This window comes from Bufo gargarizans, chromosome 2 (assembly GCF_014858855.1).
Source record: "Bufo gargarizans isolate SCDJY-AF-19 chromosome 2, ASM1485885v1, whole genome shotgun sequence".
In the NCBI taxonomy this organism is placed as follows: Eukaryota; Metazoa; Chordata; class Amphibia; order Anura; family Bufonidae; genus Bufo; species Bufo gargarizans.
In genome coordinates, this window is record NC_058081.1 from 108,593,727 (window position 1) to 108,602,497 (window position 8,771).

Sequence of the window (8,771 nt, forward strand, 5' to 3'; positions counted from 1 at the left end):
CACTCCAGTGATGTTGCAGCTCTGAAATATGGCCAAACTGGTGGCAAGTGGCATCTTGGCAGCTGCACGCTTGACTTTTCTCAGTTCATGGGCAGTTATTTTGCGCCTTGGTTTTTCCACACGCTTCTTGCGACCCTGTTGACTATTTTGAATGAAACGCTTGATTGTTCGATGATCATGTTTCAGAAGCTTTGCAATTTTAAGAGTGCTGCATCCCTCTGCAAGATATCTCATTATTTTTGACTTTTCTGAGCCTGTCAAGTCCTTCTTTTGACCCATTTTGCCAAAGGAAAGGAAGTTGCCTAATAATTATGCACACCTGATATAGGGTGTTGATGTCATTAGACCACACCCCTTCTCATTACAGAGATGCACATCACCTAATATGCTTAATTGGTAGTAGGCTTTCGAGCCTATACAGCTTGGAGTAAGACAACATGCATAAAGAGGATGATGTGGTCAAAATACTCATTTGCCTAATAATTCTGCACTCCCTGTATACAGTGAGCGGGGCCCGTGTAGTACAATACAGTCACTGCGCGGGCCCCGCTGTCATTATAAAAGCAGATGCTGACCGCCAGCCCCTCCTCCCTCTCAGCTGATACACCCGCCGCGCGGCGTACCATTGAAAATTCGGCAAAATGCAGCATTCGCCCCATAAGACGCACTGCTATTTTTTCCCCACTTTTGCGTCTTATGGGGTGAAAGATACGGTAAAATAATTAAAAATACTTAAATATTATTTTATAATAAATACATTCACAAATAGGAGCAATCATTAGGAGAAATAAAATGGCTGCCGTCCTATCAGTACACACACAACCTGTCCTAATCACACAGGAGGACAAGTTACTTCACCACAATGAGCCATAGTGCTGCCTCATCCTCCTCTCTGCTCTGCTTGTCAGGAATCATGATCCTGAATACAAAGTGACAATAAGCAATTCAGAGAAGCTCACCAGCAACCTACTGGAGCCCAGTCTTTCAGGTACCAACTGAAAACCAAAAGAATTAAAAAAAACAATCAGACTGGCTCACAGTATTTTTGCATTTATTACAATTAATAAAATTACAGTTATTAAAATAACAATTATAAAAATAAATTGCCCACTAGATAATATTAGACATATCCTGATTACATGTCAACTCATTAGCATAATTATATAGGTACTTTAAATGCGGAGCTCACGCATATACCTAAATGATAGGAGTACTCCAAAATATGACCACTTAATTTTGCTACGCGGTGTCTGTCTATAGCGTGTTATATTTAAGCTTTTCAGATGCTTGGATACTTATGTATTAACTCGCCAGTAATCTGCATACAAGTCGTTCGGAAAGTGTCCACTTTGCGGTCACTGGTGCATGGTCTTGGCGTCCAAAGAGATACTTTGTGCTTTCTTTTGAATCGGCGTTGGTTTCCTACCTCCTGCCACGAGGAAAAGCCAAGAGACTACCTCGTCTAATATTATCTAGTGGGCAATTTATTTTTATAATTGTTATTTTAATAACTGGAATTTTATTAATTGTAATAAATGCAAAAATACTGTGAGCCAGTCTGATTGATCCTGAATACAGTTGAATCTCTGTGGGAATGGAGATGATGAGGAGACATGAGAGGAGGGTGAGGTGACGAGCAGCAGCACTTGTTTACATTCTCCATTACCACAGCAACACATTACCACAGTCTGTCATCTGTATTCAGGATCATAATCCCTGATAAATTGAGAAGAGGAGCAGGATGATTTTTGCCTCAGTGTTGTAAGGTAAATTGTCCTTGTGTGATCAGGACAGGTTTTGTGTGAACTAATGGGACAGCGGCCATTTTGTTTCCCCTGATGATTGCTCCCCAGACAAAACGACCAATTATAAATAATGATACGTACTTGGGAATATATTTATAATAAAGTAATATTTTAAGTATTTTAATTTTCTTAATTCCCGGAGAACTCCTTTAAGATTAACTCTGTGTAGTTGATCCAAGCATTGCAGATACCAGAGAACTACTTCACCTCACTGGTTAATAGACTGATTTGAGATTAGAGACGTTTCATAGATTTTTCTTCTTGCTTGTCAATTACACAATCTGTTCCGGCATCTAGACTCTGCTGCGACTCCAAATCACGCAGTATGTTGTCTATTGCTTTTGACTGATCTTGAACAGGATGTCAGGCATGACTTAGAGAGCCCATGGGGCCACAGGTAAGTGGCCTTTGTACGTTATCTTCACTAATATGTGTTATCTGTACAATGCTGAAATTGATTTCAATAAGCTATCCCAGTCAGATGATTTAGTAGAACCCCCTGATGAGTTCTTTTACATATGGCATACTGTGCCCCCCTAATTAGAATCACATGTATGTTAATATCAGCAGTCACCAGGATCCTATAAAGACACAATACTGCAGGCTTAATTCATTTGTGCTTGTAGTGTCACTGTGAGGTTTAATAACGTACAGTAGGGAGTATGTTATTCCTTATAACGTACCTGTACACCGTGGCCCAGATTTACTAATGTGTCTGCGTCAAAAATCTGTCTAAAAAAAGTGGCACAATATAGCACATCTACACTTTTTCCCAACATGCTGGACAAGGGGTTGGGGCTTAAGATGTGCAATTTTGCACCAACATTTCAACACCATGGTGGCCTAAAAATCTGTCTCAAAGTAAGGCCTCTTTCACACGACCGTATGGCTTTTTCAGTGTTTTGTGGTCTGTTTTAAACTGATGCGTTTTTCTGTTTTTTGTTTCAGTAGTGTTTCCACTTCCGTTCCGTTTTACCGTTTGGTTTCCATTTTTTGCGGATCGCAAACGGAAGCTTGGCATTCACAGTATTCAGTAATTACATAGAAAAATTGGTCCGGGTATAACATTTTCAATAGATGGTTCCGCAAAAACTGAACGAATACGGAAGACATACAGATGCATTCTGTGTCCGTTCTGTCTTTTTTTTTACAGTCCAGTTGACTTGAATGGAGCCACGGAACATGATTTGCAGGCAATAATAGGACATGTTCTATCTTTGAACGGAAATACGGAAACTGAATGCATACGGAGTACATTCCGTTTTTTTGCAGACCCATTGAAATGAAGAGTTCTGTATACGTAACGCAAAAAACGCAAAGTAAACGGAAAAGAAAAACGTTCGTGTGCAAGAGGCCTTAGTCAACCAATAGTATAGAGACAGAAAAAAAGTGTCTATCCGTGCATCACATTTATCATTCAGCCTGAGCGCCTGTGATAAACCTGGTGCAGGTCTACACAGCTTGTCTAAGCTTACGCCAACTTTAGGATTAGTAAATCTGGGCCCTTGTTTAAAAGGGTCAGAGCCAGACTTGGAAGAGGACATCTAACTGGGTACTGTTAACCCTCCGCTTCCTTAATAACCAGACAGGGCACTGATGAAGCTTTCTACCCATTTATAGTGAGAACTATGCAGACAACCACTAGCTGCAGAGTCCTCTTTATGCTGTCCCTGCACTCATCTCTATTATCAGAGCTTACTTCTAATGACCATCGAGGTAAGGGAAATAAGGAGTGTTTAGGAGGAGCAAGCTATGAGAGCGAGAGGGATGCATAGAGAGCAGTCTGTGTAGAGGAGGCACAGTCTTCTATGAGAGAAGGGTGCTTAGGAGCATAGCAAGCAGTTTGTGTGGAAGGGGGCTTAAGTAAAAGTCTATGTAAGAGGTTTTGAGAGAGAGCAGAGCAATATTTGAGGGCACTTTGTGACAAACCAAGTGGCTAGGGCAATATGGGGTAGCACCAGGTACAGAATTAGGGATATCAGTATGGGGCGTTTCTGTATGTGTGGTGGGGGTGGCATATGCCATGGGGTTACTCTTAAGACCATAGGAGTAGGGTTTCAGCAATGTATTCTTCTGAGCTGTCCAAATGGCCTATTAAAATATTACATCTAGAGAACCCCTTTCTCCCCAAAAAATAACAGACCTCCCAGAAGAGCTAGCAAGTCTCTCAGACACAGCATGGGTGCGGCTACTTTGTATGTGGTACTGGGATACTTCATCATTAGATACAAAGTCCTTAGTAACATCAAAACTATATGAAGGGCTTGGTTCCTTTTTAGCAGCAGCTGTGGTTGTATTACTTCACTTGGCCACTAGATGTCCCTATCTCTCAAGTAACTTGTTATATTCAGAAACAGATGCGTTTCATCTGCTTTGCATTCTTGTTGAATAAAGAAGAACAATATTTGCTCTCTGCTACCATCTACCTTTCTGGAAACTGATGCATTGTTAGAGGTGCTATAGACTCCATTTGATAATATAGTCCATTTAAATAAAATATTCTGATTTCTAATAAACAAGTTTCACATTTTGAACCAGTAGATGACGAAAACAGCTTTTTATGCTTTGTTCCTTTAAGCAGAACAAAAATATATATATTCTAAGTTAACTTCTGTGTTTCCCTGCTGATTACTAAGTGAAAGACAAGAGTAGAAGTTTGCCATGCTAGGTGGTCCAGCGCCTGTACAAGCAGTCACCCTGGAGCCCCCTGAATGGAGCTGCAGATGCTAGTGTGTCTTTGATGTTGTGAATCTCATAGCAACACTGACTCCTAGGTCAAACACAGATTGCTGGCAGCCGGGTTACAAATACAATATGTTCTCTAGCTGGCAGGGACATGACAACCTGAATTTTTCCACAGCGAAATGTTCTATTTAATGACAGACCACTTTTTTTTTTTTTTTTCCTTTTTTTTAATAGATCTATAATAAAACATATACAAACAGTTTTCCTTTTTTCTTCATACAAAATCCCTCTATCACCCTAATAAAGGCGAGAGAGGAGGTCTCTCTCGACAGACCGCCTTAAAAACAGTAAGGTTTATTAGATGCTTTAATTGAAGAAAACTGGTGGCAGTTAATCGACTCTCAATCAGATTTTTAGGGTACCTGCACAGAGGTGCTGGCTGACAAACAGGAACTCCACACGGATTTGTGCGCAGATTTCTCCACGTTTCCACACCAAATCTGTATCAAAATCCACGTGTTACTTAGTTATCCAGTTAATCCTGATATCCTGCAGGGATCTGGAGGAAGGCAAAAAACTCCATGAGGTAGAGGCCAAATTTCCTCATTTAGGTGAAAAAAATCCTTCCCGACTCCAATCAGGAAATCAGAATAACTCCCTGGATCAACGACCCCTCTCTAGTAGCTATAGTCTGTAATATTATTACACTCCAGAAATACATCCAGGCCCCTCTTGAACTTGTTTAGTGAATTCACCATCACCACCTCTTCAGGCTTTAGTTACCCTTCTCTGGACCCTCTCCAGCTCTGCTATGTCTGCCTTGTTCACAGGAGCCCAGAACTGTACACAGTACTCCATGTGTGGTCTGACTAGTGATTTGTAAAGTGGCAGGACTATGTTCTCATCACGGGCATCTATGCCCCTTTTGATGTAACCCATTATCTTATTGGCCTTGGTAGCAGCTGCCTGACATTGGTTTCTACAATTAAAGGGGTTATACAAAGTCTAACAAATTCCCCCCAGTGCCCGGGCCCCTCATATAGATTATACTTACTCTGCTCCCCAGTACCCGAGTCGCTCCTGATTCCCGCACAGCTGCCGCTGCATCTCCCCGTCGCGCAGATCAAAACATCCGGCAACATGGGAAGCAGCCAATAGGCTGCAATGGGGTCGAGCCTCCCTAGCATCACGGTGGGGGGTGCAGAGGCGGCCATGCAGGGATCAGGAGTGACGCGAGTGCCAGGGAGCTGGCATTGGGAGGAATGTTTTAGACATTGGATAACTTCTTTGCTGTTCACTATAATTCCTATGTCCTTTTCCATGTCAGTGTTACCCAGTGTTCTTTCATTTAGTATGTACTGGTGACTATTATTATTTCTTCCCATGTGCATAACCTTACATTTGTCAGTGTTAAACCTCATCTGCCACTTCTCTGTCCAAACCTCTAATCTATCCAGATCCCTCTGTAGCATTATACTGTCCTCTTCAGTGTTAATTACTTTACACAGTTTAGTGTCATCTGCAAAAATGTATATTTTACTGTGCAAGCCTTCTACAAGATCAATAATAAATATATTGACGAGAATAGGGCCCAATACTGACCCCTGAGGTACCCCACTAGTGACAGTGACCCAATCTGAGTGTGTACCGTTAATAACCACCCTCTGTTTTCTATCACTGAGCCAGTTACTTACCCACATACAGACGTTTTCTCCCAGTCCGAGCATTCTCATTTTATATACTAACCTTTTATGTGGTGCAGTGTCAAATGCTTTGTAGAAGTCAAAATATACGACTCCAGTTAAGTCTAGAACTTGCCTCTTCGTAGAAACTGATTAGATTAGTTTGTCATGACCGATCCCTCATGAAGCCATGCTGATATGGCATTATTCAGTTTACCCATTACAGATGTTAGACTGGGCTCTGTTTTTAGACCCTTTTTTAAATACTGGCACCACATTTACTTAAGCGCCAATCTTGTGGAAACCTCCCTGTCATTATAGAATCCTTAAATATCAGAAATAAGGGTTTGTCTATGACTACTTAATTCTTTTAGAATACTTGTGGTCTTTGTTGCGGATTTGATGAAGATTTTCTGCTAATCTTATCCTTGCATTGAAAAGATCGAAATACACACAAAAAAAATGCATAAAGGGCACTTTCAGAGAAGTGTGTCCAGTGAGAAAAACACACTCCGTGTGTGAGCCTGTATTTCCCATTATGGACGCTGCTCCTTTCACAGGACCACACAGCATTATAAGGCTGTGTGTCTCTGTCTGACCTTGCATCTACTGAATCATACTAACATAATGCTGTCCTATCTTGAAGATAGGATATCAATGTTATACTCCTACACTGTTTTCCCCCATTCACAATTGTATCCTAGCCCCGGTTTTTATTCTGCCCATACAGATCACTACAATCAAACTCTTGAAAAAGCAGTGGATTATTTAAAGGGGTTCTCCCATGACTAATGTAAAAAATGAAAATAGGACATCATATAGTACAAGACAATCTCTTTCTAACAAAGCTAGAACCAGCCCTGTACCTCACATGGATCCAGAGATCTCCCTATTCATTTCTCTGCTAGATTTATATTAAGCAGACAGCTCAGGGGGCGTGTCTGTTCTGCTGCAGCTAAGGGGGCGTGTCTCAGCTCTCCCTATCAAAGCTCAGGAGGCAGCTGAAGGATGAAACTTGAGCATGTGCGGCCTTCTCAGTGAGCAGGACAAAGAAATAAGAATAAAAACAAACAGCAGGTGGCGCTGTACAGATATATCTTATTGTATAACTCTGTGGCTTTGCTAAATTTTTAATAACATGCAATTACAAAAGTACTCAGATCCAGGTGCTGGTTTGCTCCTCCATTCTCCTGTTCATGACAGACAGTCCCATTTACTTCAACTTGAATCAAATGCAAGAATAACACAGATTGATATTCCCTTTAGTATAAAATATCCAGATTAGCGGTAGGGATTAACATTTGCCCATCTCTAGTCGTCTCTTTTACTATTTGGCACTGAAGTACATTGCAGAGCAAAAAATCTGTGCTCTGGATAGTCTGATCTCAAGGATTTCTTATGTAGCATTACGCTTTGATGTTAACGCGTGGGGGCATTTAGTATATTGGAAAACTGTCGGGAGCTGCCGCTCTTCTGTCACTTTCCTCTGTATTTTTGAAATACCGTAATTGAATCTTGATTGCTGCCAACAAATGATCAGATCAGCAATGAAAGCACAGAAAGTAACAATAATGGAGAGCTCCCTTGCCACAGTCTTCTCTCTGCGACCTTCACGGAGATATGTACCAATATAAAGCATCTTTCTTGTGATTGTAGACGCATTCCTGTTTCAGTGAAGTTAAAATCCTGTCCAGAATGGTGATACAGTTAAGGTGGATTTAGAAGACAAACTGATATGTGTCCAGATTATCTGGATCGACCGTTCCTGATAATCTGGCCAAGTGACACTGATCACCCGATGAACGAGCAAAACACTTATTCATCAGGTGATCCTGTCATTCATGCAGGCACCACTGATCATGGCTTCTGGGCAGCAGATCGTGCTGTTCAAGCAATCTGCTGCCCAGACAATGATTCTTTATGGGGACGAGGGATAGCTATAGCCATCCCTCGTCCTCATACAGTGAAGGAGATCGCTGCATGTAAGGCCTCATGCACACGACCATTGTTTGCTTCCGCGTCCGTTCTGCCGATTTTAGCGTTTCATGTGCGAACCCATTAATTTCTATGGAGCCATTGAAAATGCGGATAGTGCACCGTTTGCCATCCGCGTCCGTGGTTCCAGTCCGTCAAAAAAATATAACCTGTCCTATTATTTCCGCGGAAAACGGTTCGCGGACCCATTCAAGTCAATGGGACCACGAAAAAGCGTGAGAGCACAACAGAAGCCATCCGTCTGTCATCCGCATCCGCGTTTTTCGCAGATCAGTTGCCTGGCAACCTGTGGCTCTAAACTTCAAACTGTGGTGATTTCTGAACATATGCCAGAGAGTTGGTGCATTTTGCCTGAGAAAGCTTGATTTTGCCATTCAAAATGCCAAGGTGGGATGTAGAAAAGCTGATAACCTTGGTGCAGGAAAGGCCCGAGCTGTGGGACACACGCACAAATGTGTACCTAGATCGGGTGAAGAAGGAGGCTGCCTGGGAGAAAGTGGCACGGCGTATGAGGCGAGCAGAATGGGAAAAAGCCGTTGCCAGGGGTCGTGCGGAATTAGGTAAGTGTCTTGGCCCTCTGTTGTTCTTTATGATGTTACTAGTA